The sequence below is a fragment of the Cheilinus undulatus genome, linkage group 6 (assembly GCF_018320785.1).
Source record: "Cheilinus undulatus linkage group 6, ASM1832078v1, whole genome shotgun sequence".
Taxonomy (NCBI): domain Eukaryota; kingdom Metazoa; phylum Chordata; class Actinopteri; order Labriformes; family Labridae; genus Cheilinus; species Cheilinus undulatus.
In genome coordinates, this window is record NC_054870.1 from 22,840,060 (window position 1) to 22,857,585 (window position 17,526).

The 17,526-nt window shown below is 41.8% G+C and overlaps 1 protein-coding gene across 1 annotated transcript in view; it reads left to right on the forward strand.

Annotated features, from left to right (window-relative positions):
* The first annotated feature begins 1,649 nt into the window (after positions 1–1,649).
* cdh11 (cadherin 11, type 2, OB-cadherin (osteoblast)) overlaps positions 1,650–17,526 on the forward strand; it is a 144,094-nt gene continuing 128,217 nt past the window's right edge. The window contains exon 1 of the mRNA XM_041790321.1: positions 1,650–2,196. The gene's annotated coding sequence lies outside the window, so the exon portion shown is untranslated. The remainder of the gene's footprint in view (positions 2,197–17,526) is intronic.

Genomic DNA, 17,526 nt, shown 5'->3' on the forward strand with positions numbered 1-17,526 from the left:
AAAGATATCAGGATCTGAATGACTTTTAAAGGATTATGTTAAACTTAAAAGCATCAATATTTCAGATTCAAAGAAGAAAACTGAGGAGTTCAATACAAACATTTGTAGCACAGATATGATACTGTAACATAATCCACACAATTACAGACCTTGGTGCATTAATAGCCACTCTTAGGTATTTTGCTCTCTCTTTTTAATTGCCAGTAGAAGTAGGAGTTGCAGTTTTTATAGATCGCAATCACTTTTCTCTCTCTTTATTCCATAAAACTTTAGAAAAATAAAACTATGCCACCAAAACTATGTGTATGCCAGCCTTTCAAGAACCAAGGACACCAGATGTACTTCATGATAGGTGTTACAGGTGTTCAACAGGAACAAAAAGAAGAAGAAATTTCATTTCTGCTGAATCGATAAATTTTTTATTTGCATGCTTGCTAAGTTTGCCTCAATTTAACAGCAGTGAAACTTGCTGCATCTCTTATATTATTACTTATCCACCATGTCAACACCCTGCACAATATGGAGGAATACTGTATTATGTAGGCCTATACAGTTTAAGGTGCATCTACTAAAGACTGACCTGAAAAGGAAAAGGGGTGGATACTTTATATAGGTACTGTATGCTGCTTCTGTCTTTACCAGAACTGCCTTGTGAAAGAGATTTTGTTATCTCACTGGGAATACTCTTTGTTAAATAAGGTTTACATTAATTAATTAATCAAACAGGTAACACTTTGTACACAAGGGTGTCAAATATAGCCATCCCTGAAACTGACTTGTATTTATTGCTGTACATGGAGCAGATATAATCAGAGACATATTCCTTGAATGCACAAACCCGCCTGCCTACTGATTCAGATTGGGAATGAAGCTGATTGCTGACACTTGCAAACATCAGTCATGTATAAACACAATCATTCATGTGTTACACGAAATCTCTCTATGTCAGAAACACTCCTACATGGCAAGGATAGAGAGAGCCATAAATCATCTGTTTCAATGATGATGGGATTTTTAACAGTTTTTTTTTTTCCTCCTCTTCTCTCACTGGCCGGGAGGCATTTTAAACGGGACTGTTCATCAGCCAATCACCTCTCAAGAAGAAGGGTCTCCCAAAACTGACCCTCCCCTCCCCTCTTCTGATTGGCTGCCTGTGAGATTCTAAATGCTCTCTGGCAGCAGTTGGATGCTGCTCTGGGCCAATGAGGAGAGAGCAACTGTTGCATTCGTGAGCCCCTCTACTGCAGGGCTTCTTGTGCTGCAGACCCCTCAGTCTGGATGTGACAGAGCATCAGTGTACAGCGTACAGATTATGGGGAAATAACACCACATGAGTGTTATTGCATCTGTTGGTCATATCTGTAGCTGCAAAAAGTGCTTTTCACTGCTTAAGAGGATTGTTTCTGTCCTCTGTGGTGCCTGTTTTTCCCACAGCCCCTCAACTGGATATATAAATGGCATCAGTACAAAAATATTGAATGATCACCATAGAAAGCCAGAGGATACAGACAGAAGAGAAAGTAGGAGCAGAGAGAGGGGTTACTCTAGTTTCCAACGCCCTCCATCGGCAGCGACATCTCTCTCTCTCTCTCTCTCTCTCTCCCTCTCTCTCTCTCTCTCTCTCCTCGCTGCCGTCGCGCGTCCGGCTCAGCTTCCCTCACTCCGCTTCCGAGGCTCGTGGAGGGAGGACGGATAAACGGCGCGCCAGTGGTGCTGTGCTACCGGATTTTGATACCTGAAGGAAGTAGGGAAGGAGAGAAGGAGGGAAGACATAAAGGAAAGGAGGGATGCTACGGTGATTTCCTCTCTTTTTTTCTCTCCTGACAGCCACCTCCTCACTACTCTTCATCATCACTTCAACCTAGGAGCCTTTTAAAGACTGATCTTTTTTTTGTATCCATCATTGACAAACGTTGGTTGGTTTGGTATTCCTTTCCTCTGCGCTCCAGTGGATAAAAACAGAAGAGGGAACATTTAAGGGTTGGAGGAGAAACGACTTGGCTTTTCTGTAACCCTCCTCTTCTTCAAACGCACCCTGAGAGCAAAAACTGGGCTTTTATGCAGTGGATGTGTGGGACATCTGAGAAAAGAAGCTATTCTACTGGTGAAGTGATCCTTTCCCTCTGGCTTGTATGTATTGGAGGTAATTTCCTTGGAGAGACGGGTCGTGCGCGTGGAATCTCTCTCACTTCCAAGGTAAGGATGGCTTGAATCAAAGGACTTGGACTTCAACACAGTCCCATTCATCCCCTCAGTCTGTCTCCTTGCTTTCGCAATCCGCGCGTCTCCCTCTGCGGAGGCTTTAATGAGCGTAAAACAGGCGACAGAAGTGAAAATATTTCGGTGACCGGGATGCTGTGGCTCGCCTCTGGATGAATCCGGCGCCGTCATCGAAATCCTGTGCACATACATATTAAAAAGGTCACCGTGAGAGGATGTCGGACTTGGTTATGTTTCGGCAAATATGGGAATAAGGCACGGGAAGCCCACAGAGCCTTTGCGCATTAGCGATGGCAACAGAATATGAAGACTTGTGAGTGCGTGTTTGTTGTTGAGCCGTTGGCTGTAACAGAGGAGACTTTCTTCACTCTCCTGGTCCACTGGATGACAGTTGGATTTGTGTGGTTTCCACTCAACACAGACTGTTTCATTTCACATATCCAAGCGCAGTGCGCACATTTGCGCTCGTTTGGCGTGTGGCTGCGCGTCTGCAGGATGGATGTGTTTCTATGTGTTACTCGGTGATCCGTGTGTCTGTGTAGTGTGTGTCTGGCCACGTAGAGTGAGTGGCTAATCTCGGTGAAGGCTTCCTTTCGCTGTGTGCCTTCAGGCATCTCCGCGTAACGGCGGCGAACAACTTTTCTTTGGATACGCGTCAACTGAAGCTTGATTAAGTTTCCACGGTTTAATCCAATTATTCAGAGGGCATCCGTTTGTGAATTAATAGAGGAAAGGAGTTACTTCACGGTGTGACAGCTGAGTTTGCGTTTATTCATAATAATCGCCTTTATTTTAAGAAAACCTTCAAAAGTGTATTTTTACAGTTCAAACTATGAGCCACTACCTCTTTTATGTCTTTTTCTGCTCTCCATGGGGTTTATTATCGCCTTGTGGAATTAAGATCTTGAAATGTGATCCCCTAAAGGATCCTCAGTATTCACTCCATTTGAATACTTCAGCCGGAGCTGCGTCCTTGCCCTTTTCCGTGTGCGCCAGCGCTGGTGAAACTGCATAAAAATTGCATACAGATCACTTGCCGTAGGCTCATTCGGGCTCATTCTGCACTCAATTAGGTCCGTGCGTTTGCCTTATTGCCCCTGTAGGGCCACATTAGATCTTTTTTTAATTGTTGCACAGACATCCAATGGAATCCAGCTGTACTGGCTCTCTGCTGGTGGAGTTTGCTGGTTTTAAAGGAATAATTATGGCTGGATGGAGCGGCTGCAGAGAGTTAAAAAAGTGAGATATCGGTGTATAATTTGGGCAGCTGCAATTCCACTGCGCTTGGGAGCAGAGAGAGAGGAGAAAGACTGTAGGGCTGTGCGGTCTTTGGTATTCATGGCACAACCCGAGATTGCTGCTCTCAAGCAAGCAATAATCTCTCCTCTCCCTCTCCAACTCTCCCTTTCTGTCTCCCACACTGTTGCTGGCATGAAATGTCTCCCCTCTCTCTCCCCCCTTTTACCTCACTTCTTCTTCTACCTCTCCATCTCCCCTCCTCCTCCAAGGCAAAGTACTTTGCAGTCTTGTGGGAGCCATTGAGAAAATCATTTGCTGTTGTTGTGTTTTATTCGACAGGGGGGCTGGTTCTTATAGCAGCCAGGCTTCTTGCTTGCTTGGTTTGCAGGGTTGTTTCTTGCAGCACCTTAAAAAAAAACACTCTGCAGTCCACTATTAAGCGAAAGAGAACCTTTAAGAGGCATCAGCTCCACTTTGTTTCAGTTTGTAACTTTATGGTGGTACATACACTGGTGAAAAAAAACATTCATTTTCCAGCTTTGCAGTTTGATATTCCTTCACATCTAAATAACGTGGCTACATTTTAGACAGTGTTTATTTTTGCTTTTTTGCATCTTGCTAATTAGCCGACAGACCAGTCAAAACTGCAAAGAAAAAAGCAGAAATCCCCTTTTTTTCTCAGTTTACATTGTGGTTAAAAAGGCTCACTGCGACTAAAGAAAGCCCCTCATTTCCCTGCTGTTGAATCACTGATTTTATTATTGTTGGCTTGGCATATGAGTCTACACAGTCTTGTCCCATTTGTGCCTTTGGATGTTTGCTTAATTTTCCAATTAAGTCTTCTTGATCCTATTTTAGTCGCACAGTAAGTCAGTTTGCATAAAGGAGAGGGACCAAGAAGTGACATCAGGGTAAAACAAGAGGAAAAAGAGCATGACTCCTATCAGAGCATGAGGGGGAGGGCAGCGTGACTTCCATCAGCAGAGTCTCAGTCTTTTATGAGAGAAGCTGCTGCCAGACACTGCCTGTCTTCACTTTCCTATCACAGCCCCTTCACCCTTCTCCAGTCCCCACTGGTTCTCATGTCTGGGTAAGTGATTGCTGCTCCAAAAAAAGCAGGATAGAAACACAGAATCCCCCTTGTATTGGTAACGTCTTTGTGCTATTTAAGGTGAGCTGTATATACAGAAACCTGGCTCGGATTACACATAAAAGCAGGGTGGGTGAGCTATCAGATTTTTCACTGATGCTCAGCCAAGAAATCGTGCGGAAACTGACACAGAAACGCTGTCAGATTTTCCTCAGATTCGTCTAGGAGCCCTGGAAACGTTCTGTGTACCTTATAGTTTGCAGGGATATAATTAAACCTGTGAATACACGTGCGTTCCTTAAGCAGCGTTTGAAAAGACACAACTAGGCCAGTCAAGGCTGTTGTATTAGACTTAAGCTTGCATACTCAAAATCAAGGTTACAGAGTGCTTTGGTGTGTTTGTGATGGCTTTTATATGAGTGGATAACAGCATCGAGCCAACTGATCCCTTTAGAAAAATCAGCTACAATCCCATAGAGGCTTTGGTTGTAGTGCTTGTTCTCTTTTCAATGTCTACTCCTCTTATCAGACATTTCTGCGTTTCATCGTCCTGCAGAGGGACTTCATATTTGAAGCTCGCTTTACCTTGAATGACTCTGCAGGAAAACATATGCAAAAAGGATGTGCTTATGTCATGGTTTCTACATCTAAATCCCGCTCTGACTTTGGCTGTGAGGCATTTAAAAAAGATGCTATGGCTAACGTTGTGTACTTTGAAAGTGCAGGGCTGATTTGAGATGAAAATGATGGAAAAAAAAGTCTCCAACTGGAATGAGTTTAAAGGCAGCTGACTCCAAACACTGCTGACGTAGCTCACCAGGGAGGCAGCGAGATAGAGGGATTAATTTATAACACTGTAATCGTTGTATTTATATTTAATTAGCCGCCAGCTGCTCATTCTCAGAAGTCGCACTCATTGTAAACTAGATTCTTTTAAACTGTTGAACAGAGGAAGAAACAAGCAAAGGAAATGGAAACAGAGGGAGAAGGAAAGTCAAAGAAGAAAAACGGAGAGAGGGGAAATGAGGTGGGGGGTGGAGATACCAGACCTTTTCTAGGTGACGACAGAGGGAGCTGTTGGGCTTTGCAGCAGCAACGGCTACCCTGCTCTCTCTTTTTTCCCTCTCTTTTCTTTTCTAATTCTTTCCAAATCTCTCCCTCTGTGTGTTCCTCCTTCTCTTTCTCCTTCGCTTGCTCCCGCTCTGTCTCTGCAAGACGGTCAGTCGGAGCGATGGGGAGGTAGTTAGGCTCCCCAGGGATGCAGGATTCAATCTGCCCCCCCCCCCCATCCGAGCCGGTCAGGATAAGCATGTCCACAGACTGGCTTCTGTTACCCTTAGACTCGCATTGCCTCCTGCTGAGAGAGAGAGAGAGAGAGAGAGAGAGAGAGAGAAGGTCGGCTAGAAGTAAAGAAAGGAGGGAGGCATGGGGGGGTGTTTATGCTTTCTAGTCCCTGGGTCCATGAGTTCGATGGTAAGCAGAGTCAGTTTAACAGACTTTTGCCTTTTTTCAAACTCTTGGAAACCTGTTTGAACCCTGCTCTCAATCTATTTCTTCACATCCTCTTCTCCCTGTCCAGGATTGACAGGCCAGGTAGACGTAACAGTGATTTATAATTTCCTGCAGCAGTATGTGATGGGATTATAACTCTAATCTCCGGCCTCAACGAGATTAAATGACAGAGTCAGTAATTAGTGTTTCTGACCTTTAATCTCTTCACGTGCCCGCCCGAGGAAAAAAAAGACAAGGGAGTGATTTGTGTGCATTTAAGTTGGGGCGGAGGTGGTGGGTGGAATGATTTCCTGGGTATCGGTGCATACGAGGAGAAGTGATACGGCACAGGTGGTTCACTGTTGTTGACACAGTTTCCTGGCACTAGAATGTCAGCGGTTTAGTTCCTTGGCCTTTAAGCACAGAGCTTGTATGTTTCTTTTTCTCCAGCTCATGTGGTTTCACTTAGTGTCCCACTGTTCTGCATTCCAGCAGTCACAGTACATGAAGACGAGAAGCTGAATTACACACAAGTTAAACACATGACAAACTAGATTTAGTGTTACTCATAGATGCCATCAAACCACCTGGAAGCTTTCCTGCCAGCCACATATTAAATTTTCCATGCGATATTTGGGTGAGCAGTCAGGGTAATTCCCAGCAAGTGGGTGGAGGTGATAAAGTTTATGTCCTAAGAGTGTTGTGCGACCAACGCGTTTTCCGAAACGGCTTCATTATATCTTCTTTTCTGCTTTTTTGTATGATGTGGTGAATATGTCACACAACATGCAGCATTATTATAAAGACAAAAACTGTCATTCTTTTCATGTAGCTTATTTCTTATAGGTTGTTTGCAATCCTGTGATCATGAATGCCATAGGAATAAATGGGAATGGAGGAAAGTTAGTACTTTACAGCTCTAAATAAGTGATTTTTTACCACAATTTAACCAAATTATTTAGCACGGAGACGAGCAATATCACAATTACTCAGTCCTGCAGACCTCCTGGTATCTTGCGTCGTCTAATCAGATGAAGGGAGACAAAACTCTAGAGCAGTGGTTCTCAACTGGTGGCTCGGAATCCAAAAGTGAGTCACCAGCCCTTTTTAGCTGGTTGTTCCTGAAAACAAAATTGTGCCAAAATGTTGATGAAATTCTTTAACAACATGCTAATAGTCCTGCCTCTCCTGACTTGTTTTACACTTTATAGGTTCAAACTGTAATCTTCTTAATGAATTAATTCAATTAGTCAAAAAATATCAGAAATCTTGGTCACAATTTCTCATTTAGGAGATGATGGTTTGTCCTTGGGCTCAACCAGTTGAGAAGTGCTGGTCTAGAGGAGTCTTGTACTAGGCTAAAAGGCTAGCTGAGCCCCTGTAACATAACGAAAACATTTGACACAAACATGCTTTAATTGAAACGGTGATGCACTATCACAGAAATACACCTTGTTTCATGAGCGTCTGAGCAATGATGTGCCATTCACGAACAAGCCAGTGCTACGAGCTCTATTGCTAATTCCTATTTGAGTGCCAGTTTCTTTTCCTCCATCCCTTATTGTTATTTAATCCACACAATCCACATTTGTAAAGCCAAAGTGGTACCAAATGAAGAGTCATTAGGAAGCCAAACGACCAGCTCTACTGAGCTGAGCCACGTTATCTGGACCTTTAAAAAGAGACAGATGTCTCGTGAAAGTGAGCAAGACTGGGCAGACATCAGCTGAGAAAATACAAGGAATATCAGAGTTTAATGACCTAAATCATCGTGAATTTTTACTGAACCAAAGCAGAGCGCTTTGTGGAAACAGACCATACATGAGGGTAGTGTGGCAGCACTTGTCCAGGGTTTAGATGGAGGTGTTTTTAATTCCTGCCTTGTGAGTCTTTTAAAACTTTTTTTTACCTGAATGTTTCACTACTTTCAGAACACAAAAGCAGCTTAAGAATTGAGAATATTATAGTCAAAAACAGCTTAAAACATGGCCTATTTGGTAGTATTTCTCTATGCAGAAATCCCTACTTGCCCCCCAAGGGGTGTTTTCCACTGCTTTGTGACGTCATCTGCAAAGAACCTATTGAAACTCTGTCTGCTCTCAGCTATAATTCATGTATGTGAACAGCTAATTCATGAAAATTTCAGGGGTAGCCGTGAATTTCGCCTTCACAAACTACTGAGTCATTAAGACTAGTTAAGACACTGTATAAAGCAGTTTTTTTTAAAGAATTTTAAGATGTTTTACTGTTGGGATACATAAAAAGAGGCTGAATGTTGGCACAGAAGTTTGCATTTTTGCCTCATAGCATGAAGGTCCCTGCTTCAAACCTCAGGGTCTTTCTATGTAGATTTTGAATGCTCTGCATGTGTCGGTTCTCTACAGGTACTTCAGCTTTCTTCCACAATCCAAAGACATGCTCATTGGGTTAAATGTTGACTCTAAATTGGTGTCAGCTTGAGTGTGGCTGATTGTTTGTCTCCACATGTCAGCCTTGTGATTGACTGGTGACCAGTCCAGGGTGTACCCCGCCTCACGCCAGTGACAGCTGGGATTGGCTCCAGCCACCTTATGACCCTGAATTCGACAGACGTTGTAGATAATGGATGGAACATCAAGCAGGGTTGTCATTCATAGAAGCTCACACCTTGCTCTATAGGGGAGACTACTTTCATATTCTTAGCAGACGACTATTTGCAATGCTCTCCTCTTCTCAAATGAAAAGTGAAACTGTAAATTTAAACTGATTGAACCAACAGCTAAAGCTATAAGATTAAGCCTCAAGCCAACAATGCCTTTCAATGGGGGTTGAGCTGCTGCTAAGTTCAGGTGTTTGGCTGACCAACATATTTTTCTTTTGGCTGTGTCACATGCTTTAATACAACACTTAATTGACTTGAAGTACAAAAAATGCCAGTGCTTGAAAAAACAAATAACAAAAAAGATAGATGCGCACTTTATGGATTCAAACAAAAGAGAAAAGGGAGGCAGCTACCCATATCTTCTTACTGAACAGCCAAATCTGATTGAAAAGATGACTTTCTGGGTCGGAGGTTGGGGAGAGAGGGGGAGGCAGCCAGAGTCATGCTTGATACATGTCAACACGCATGTGTTGCTTGGCAGCCAAGGTCAAGCTTGATGGCACCTTCTTTGTCGATGCCTTTTCACCCCTGGTGATACACCAGAGATTGCTGGTCGTTTTCAGGCCCTTGGGGCATCCACAGCACAACAAAGGGCTCATGGCAACCTGCCCGGACGGTCCTCTAGGCTTTAGGTACTCGCCACATCCACCCCTGACTCCACTCTAAAGGTGTGGACTTTTTTTTCACCAGATTATCTTCCCAGGCCCCTGGTTATATGCATGGACATCCAGTGTGCAACCAGGTTTGTGTCAGTCCTCCCTCTTGGTGCCCTCAGGCAGGCTTACTCTCCATTATGCACCTTTCTGCAGCCTCAATTTTTGGCCCAAACATCTAAAATTTCTGCTCAGTGCTGCACATATGCTTCTGTTTTGGGGATATTCCAACCTCAACAAGTTGCATGCTGGAATTTAATCCAATCCCCATAATCTCTGAAGAAAAGGACATAGGAAATAGAAAAATTAAACATAAAACCAAAGTCTGTTGCATAGTTTTGGAAAGAGACAAACCAGTGATTCATGAACACATCCTGCTTTCCTGTTTTTTAGATGAGAAGAGTCACATTTAAGTTATTGAAAGTAATTACAAGCATAAGCTAGATGGACACAAAGACTGGTGAGACAACAAGGGGAACAGCTCTGCAAGTAAGAGCAAGGAACAAGGACACCACTTAGAGCAATTAGAAAAAAAGAGAGATGTGGAGGCACAGAAACACTCAATTAAATGCGGACTTTGAGACCTTATTTTCTTTTTTTATCATCCCTCATGCAGCCTTTCACATTAAAACCTTTATCAGTTGTTCTACAGGAGCAGCGGCATATTGCTCTCCAGTTAGTGTGACCTTTTCTGCTGCACAGGAGACAGAGGGGAGAGCAGACAGCGTGGATTTACCGTCTCAACGACGAGGCCGTGCTGTAATTGTGATAACGGCTGAAACTGGGATCAATGCTAATTCAGGATTAACGAGCGATTTCATCGATCCAGCTATTGATGATCAGAACGACGTGTTGACAGGGTTATCGATCCGATTAGAATTAGAATTGATTGCTTCAGATAGGGAGCAATATTGACTAGAACACCTTCGTTTTTTGGTGTGTGAACTTTCTCCTGCAGCTGCTGTGTGAAATATTGTGTAGCATGTCTGTGTAATCCGACATAATTTGTTTTCTGTGACAGTTGTTGGGTGCAGTCAGGTGGTTTGTGGTCTCATGACAACAGTCACATGAGAGGAAGAAAAGAAAGGTTGTTTGTTTTTACAGCCAATTTTAACTGCATTTTTCGCTTTGGTGGGCAGAATTCAGCAGGGAGAGAGAGCGCAAGAGAGAGAGAGATGGGAAAAACAGGGAAGAGGAAAAAAGAAAATGAAGGGAAATGAGCCGAAGGTCGGCCACATTTTATATGATTTTAGGAGGCTTTCTCTCAATCCTGTAATCAATTTGGTGCAATTTGGCTCCAAATTAGGGTCAGTGATTTTTTAAGCAAGGTTTGTTTTAAAGCTAATTAATAATTTACAGCAGAGAGGATTCTGGTTTGACAGTTTTTAGTCTGAAGAACAACAGAGTCAGTGAGAAAGAAAGGAAGGAAGGGGAAGAGGGGAGAGTTTAAGCGTGCAGGTCAAGGAGAGATTTAATGAGTCGTTTGCTTCTCATTATTCAGTATAATAATTAACAATAAGTGTGTGTGTGTGTGTCTGTTTAGGTGTGTGTGTGAGTGCACACCCACCAGAGAAGCAGTCAGTCACAGCAGGCTCTCCTCACTTTCTCTCTTTCCTGCTGTCTCCTCTCAACACTCTGCTTCAGCATCTGCATAGATTATTTTAGTATTGATTAAATTTAAGATATTTTCAAACACTGTTCAAATACTGAAAAATAAGCATACATGTAAATAAACTGTGAAAACAAGCAGAAAAAGAGAAGAAAAAGCAGCCCTCCCGTTGGTCCCTAACTTGTGAGTTCAGGGTCCAAAAGCTCGTCATGAAGCCATTTCTAGTGGTTCGTGGAAATGTGCGAGGAAAAATGAGACAAGAAATCTACAGTGTACTTTTATTTTCAAGGATATGTCGGAGTCCTTTTGTTTCCAAACGCCTTTTGTTCTATCTCTTATCCAAAATGTGAAAGCAGGTCTGTTTTCAAACAGGGAGTTAATCACCCTTAGTTTGAAGCCCAGCTCAGGCTACATAAATTCAGCCAGATCTTTGGCACTGTCACCATTCATCATCAAATGTGGAGCCTGATTATGAGCGTCAGGAACGGCAAATGGTCTCTTAGTGTGACATAATTCACGAAGGGTCCAAGACTCCCCACTACTGAGATATGACAAGACTAGCATGCCAGAATTTTTCTTGCATTGCCATCTAGTTAACACCCTGACCTGACATCACCAACATGAATCCTGACACCTACTATAAAGAGAGTATTTGCTGCTTATTTTTCTGCCGTCATTTACCAGAGTGACATTAAACAAGTCCCCACTTTTTCTCGTGCTCCATACATACAGTGAACCTGTATGTATTGGTGAGGTTAACTGGGCTAATTTTCCTGACTTATCACATTCATGCTTGAAGTTCTGTTTGAAGGACAGCCAGTCCATATTGTCATTCTCTTGATACATCGAGACCATTTTCTTGTTTGTTTGTTCTTCTTTTTAGAGCAAAGATCGCTAGAGCGGTCCGCTAGTCATATAGAGCACTTCTGTTGAAGCAGAAATCTGATTCACTGTCTTTGACAACCTGTGAACTGGCACACAGCTGTGGACACAGTGATGATGTCAGCATACGATGGATGGTCGGGATCACATTTGTAATGTGACCAGTCCATTGGCCAAGACGGGACAAGATTTTTGTTGCATAGTCTGCCATAGTGCCATCGTGAAAGACCATGAAAATCTTGTAGTCTGAGCCAGCCTTAAGGTCATACGAAAATCCAACATTAAACAAAACACATCCTGTGATTTGTTAGGACATTGTTTAACCCTTTGACAGCCACGATGCATAGTAAAAGAGGTGTGACAGCTTCTTTAAATGGCAGTGAAGTCAAACTCTCTCTTGGTTTGTTGTTCTCAGCTCTGTAATCACACTGACAGGATGGTGATTACTTTGACTTGTGTATGTGTCACTTACAGGTTAAACATGTTTCAAACATGTATTTTCAAGCCATGCCGCCACTTGGGAGTAGAAGGACATCCCCATCCACTCAGTGATGCTGCATGTAAAGGCACAAAGTGTCGTTGGACAGAAGGGCTTGCAAAAACCAAAACATTTTCTTTGGCCTTAAAAGAAAACACAGGCAACAGAATTAACCTTGAATTATGCATTGTCACTTGAAATCGAACAAAGAATCTTGTTTTCAGATGTTTATCAGCACTTGTCTGCCACTCTCCATCTCAAGACTCTTGCTAGAGAAACAGGACAAGTGAAACAGGATGGCTGAGACAGGGCAGGTAAGGCAAGGAGAATTTGGAGGCTGGAGGAGAGGGGGAGCAGTGACTTAGCATAAGTTGTGGTCCAATAAATGCCCTTAAAGTCATGAAGTAAGCCTTTCAATATTGACAGAAATAAATGATTTCATTCGCTAATCAACTCACCTTAACATTTTCAAAAGTTCCATCTTTCTCTCCTCGTAGCTTTCCAGCACATTAATCTCATTCAGACACTGTCGTACAAACCCACACAGGCTTGTGTGTTTTTGCACATGATGTGCCGTTGATTACCATAATTAACATGGTTATGCTAATTGTCACCAGTTAATTCTGCTGATGGAACACATTTGTAAAGGTGAGCTCAATGGGCAGACTGTTTGTGCCTCAGGGTACAGTCTGTATTTCTATGCGTGTGACTGAGTTTGCATGCTTTGTACACACACATGCATTCATGAGAATCTGTATGTGTGTTCTGTTAATGTTAGCAGGTGACAGATTGTCTTCCAACAAGTGTGTGTAACCTGGAAAGTGCATTTACTTTGCTGTGCATGTGCTGACACAGACGGTGGAAACAGAAAAAACCTGTCGTAAGGCCAAAAAAAAAAAAAAAAAAAAAAGGAACGCACAAATATGGCCTTAGTGGTCAGCCAATAGAGTAAATGCTGCAGGGGGCTTATCTGATTATGAGCAGGGTTAGACAAAGGACTCTACATGATATGGGTGGATGACAGGATACGAAGATAAACACACTGATTGTATAACAAAAAAGGGCTATGATCATTGGTCAAACAGCCATGTATATGTGACCTTAGTCTGGCACCCCCAGCACGTTTTCCCTCTGTTTAAACCAACAAGACTTAAATTGAATGACACATGCACAGAAAGGCCAAAAATAGCAGCGTAATGAACATGGCTAACAAATAGCCGGGAGGCAGAATGCAACACAAATTGTTATGATGTGTGGTGTCGGGTGTCATGGGGAGAGGAGGGGCTCTGGCGCCTATTTGTAAAAACATTCTCTCTGGAAATAAATGGCCTATAATCCCTGTGTTTGGCGTTTGTTTTTTTCCAGACATAATATGAGTTTATCTTCAGATTCTCATTGGGTTTCGTCACTCCTGAGGAGAAAGTAGTCTGTGTTTTCTGTCGGCCTTTCTGCAAAGACAGAAGAGTAGAAGCTGTGTCATTGAAAACCCTTTTTCTAGGTTATATTATTTTCAGAAATGTCAAGAAAATCGAGTCATGCCAGCTGATTTTTTAAGCAAAAGCAGGATTGTTTGTCCTGTCTGTCTAGAAGAGGGAGCTAGTTGTGACAGTCTGTCTCAGAATAAGTAGAAGCTCATTCTTTTGCTATGGTACAAGTGGGTGTTTGGTAATGTGATTTTTTACCTATGATTCACATGTCTTTAAAGCTACTGGAAGTCTAGACAACCTTAATTCCTTATTTTGCCCATGTTTAGACAGCTATGAGTTAAAAATGACGATAGTTTTCTAAGTTCAGTCTATCTGAACGTGTCTATCCGAATCACTTTGATAAAAATAAAAAGAGCCTTCTTAGTCACACATATTTGAATGTTTCAGAGTGCGTTTGTGCATTTTCCAACATTAACCAGTCAGCGTGCTGGCAGGGCCTGCTCTTGATGTCAAAGTAAAGCTTTGATCACACTGGGACTTATCTCGTAGTTCTCATCCTCTCCTGTCTCTCACTCTCTCTCCTTTTTTCTCCATGTATTCCCATATTCTCTCTTCCCATTTCTGCCTAACTTCTCCTATTTCTCAGTCTGTCCTCCTTGCCCTCCTCCTCTTTTTCTTTATTCATCATGGTGTAGACTTAAAGAAGGCACATGAAAAAGATCCAAAAATAAATCTGACCACGTTGGATACGCTGATTTACTTCAGCTTTATTGATAAATTTAAAACAGCTTTTACTTCGTATAATGTTTGCTAAATTAGGCACCACACAGGGATGTATGGGAGATGCTGCCATCTTATACTAATGACCCGATACTCCATAAAAACCTTGTGTGAACTGTATTGATTCAGCTCTGCGGATATGAAAGTGTGCCTGGAAAGATAATAGTGTTTCTGTCTTGCGTTTATTCTCACACACTCTGTTTGCCACAGAAGAGGCCTTGAGATTATATAACTGCTGCCTTAATCCCACACTAAACACACAAACAACTGAGACGCCTTTACAAGCACCGATATCATACTGCAGCGGCAGATGACGAGTGGACGGCATGCATACACACGGAGGAATTGAGATAACAGCACTCAGACGCACACAAAAGGCCTGTTTTTTTCTACAAGACAGAGCATTACTGCAAGGTTGACCTCTTTACCATAATAACTGCTTTTCATTAGAGTCTCTGTCTCTGCTTCTCTTTACTCTCCCTGAAATCACTTCTGTAAATTCCACACCCTTTATATTTTTGCATTTTCTTTCTTCCCAGTCCTGCATCACTGACCATGACACTGTTACACTTTTCACACCATAGTATGATTTAATATGACTGCTGTGTCTTCATTGGATTGCATTAATTTCACTTTATGGCATGTGAATGGCTCTGCTTCAGTATGTCTTCATCTAAACATGACTATATCAATGCTCTCTCCTCTGTCCTGTATGGAGGCCTTAATTTGCCATGAAGGCATGCATTTCAATTTACTCCATCTTCCCATTATCATGACTACTTTTCAGCTGTTTTCTTGAATTCTCAACCTATTTATGTCAAACCTGACACATCAGACTGACTGTTTTTTTTCTGCAATCACAAGTTCTATTCTCAAGATCTTGGGAAAACAACAAGGAACTTGTTTCCATAGGAAAATAATGTTGCCATTCCAAGATAAGGACATAAATTAACTTGCAAGGCTAATGGATTGGCCAGATTCCATGTCTGTCATGAGGCATGTACATCTTGCCAAGCTCTAGTCTAAAACAACTGTGCTCAGTCTGAGAACAGACGCACCAATTAAAAATTAAATTAAAAAGCCTCTGTCTAAAGCCTTGACGAGTGGTATCACACAACACTAGTGTATGGTCCTTATCCACAAAGCGTCCGGGTTGGTTCAGTACAGTTTTGCCATAGTTTAGCTTATTAAATCCTGATCTTACCTGTGTTTCCTCAGCTGCTGTCTAGCCAATCTTGCTTGTTGTGCTGGGAAATCAGTTTATTTCAAGAGATCCAGATCATTTGGCTCATCTCAGCAGAGCTGGTTGTTTGGCTCTCAAACGGCTCTTCATTTGGTACTAGTTTGGCTTTTTAACCCTCTATGGTACGCAATATTATGCCAGGTGGGAAAAATATATATTTGTGGTGATTTTTGTAATAAAATAGAATAAATAAATATAATCTTAAAAAAACAACACAGTCACATAATGGTATGGAATGAACAAGAAACAAAACCATTTAAATTGTGAACAAAATGTGTTTTAAAGCATATTGGAATTGCAAAGTAGCTGCAACAGGTTGCAATTCTTGTTATTCGAACTTAACTAGGAAAATAATTACTTTTTAATATCTATCTTGCTTTATACTGGTAATACTTGTTGCTGTATATTTAACCTCGCTGTCCTTGTCACTTTTCACTTTCCTCATCCTCGTTCTCATCGTGATCAATCACACTGTCCTTGTCCTTGTTTTCATTTCAGTAATCACATATTTATACCTAAATGCACAACACCAAAATGCAATGGTACCATTGTGAATCCATAACAGTACAGTGTTTGCAGTTTTCCATAATGGTACAGTGTTGCCTCAAAGCAACATGTGTATTTTAACCTTTTTCAATTATTTATTTATCAAAAAAGCAACAATTAACAACTAGAAATTAAACTTTATCCACCAATAATTATATACCCATTTTTTCCAGCCTCAGAAATATCTGGAAAATATATCTTCTTGCAGTTTTTTTTGCAGCAAAATGGCCGAGCTGTTTTATGTGAGAATGTCTGCACAAAAAGGGTTCAAGATGGCTTCCAGAGAGTCATATGACAAGTCAGAACACTGTTATGGGTTATTTAAGGTCCTGGCATTTTTTAAAAGTATTCAATAATACTTGGGAATGTATTATGTGACTGCACAAGGCCAAAAAGTGGTATGTTGCCTAGAGGCACACACGGCCCCTGTGGATTAAATAACAACAAAGGATGGAGGAAAGAAAACTGGCACTCAAATAGGAGCTAACCACAGTGGCTAACATAAAAGAGCAATTTCATATTACAGGCTAGTTCATGAACAGAAAATCTTCACTTGGGCGCTAACCCCACAAGGTTTACTAGGTTGATAGTGCATCTCTGTTTCAATTAAAATTGTGTTTGAGACAAAATGGGGATTTTTTTAATACGTTAAAGGGGCTCAGCTAGCCTCTTAGCTCAGTACAAGACTCCTCTAGACTCTTGTCCTCCTCTCATCTGGCTAGATGAAGCTAGTAGAGCTGTAGAACTGAGTATTTGTGATATTGATAGCCTCCACGCCAGGTAAATAATTTAAACTGTGGAGAAAAAAAATCCTTTTCCGTAAAATGTAGGAATCTTACTCAATGTATGTAGACATTTTTTGATGATAATTGCAGCCTAGAGGTCCATTTAGAGCTTTAAAGTACTAACTTTCCTCTGTTCCCACTCATTCCTAAAGGCTGTCCCCCACTACCTGACCCCCAACAGAAATCCTGGATCACATGATTGCAAACAACCTTTAGCTACATCAGAGCTAATCACTTCACTAGCTGCCATTGTTTACCAGCTTGTGGTATATATAAACCCCATCCATAGCTACTGCCACATACTCCTCAAATGATGCTGATTGGTCGGTCTGTTTACAGACCTCACACAATCATTTCAGATTTGAGCTTATTGGTCCCGGTGACAGATATGGAATCTGCCCAGTCTGACAGCATAGCAAGATTAATTTATGTCCTTGTCTCG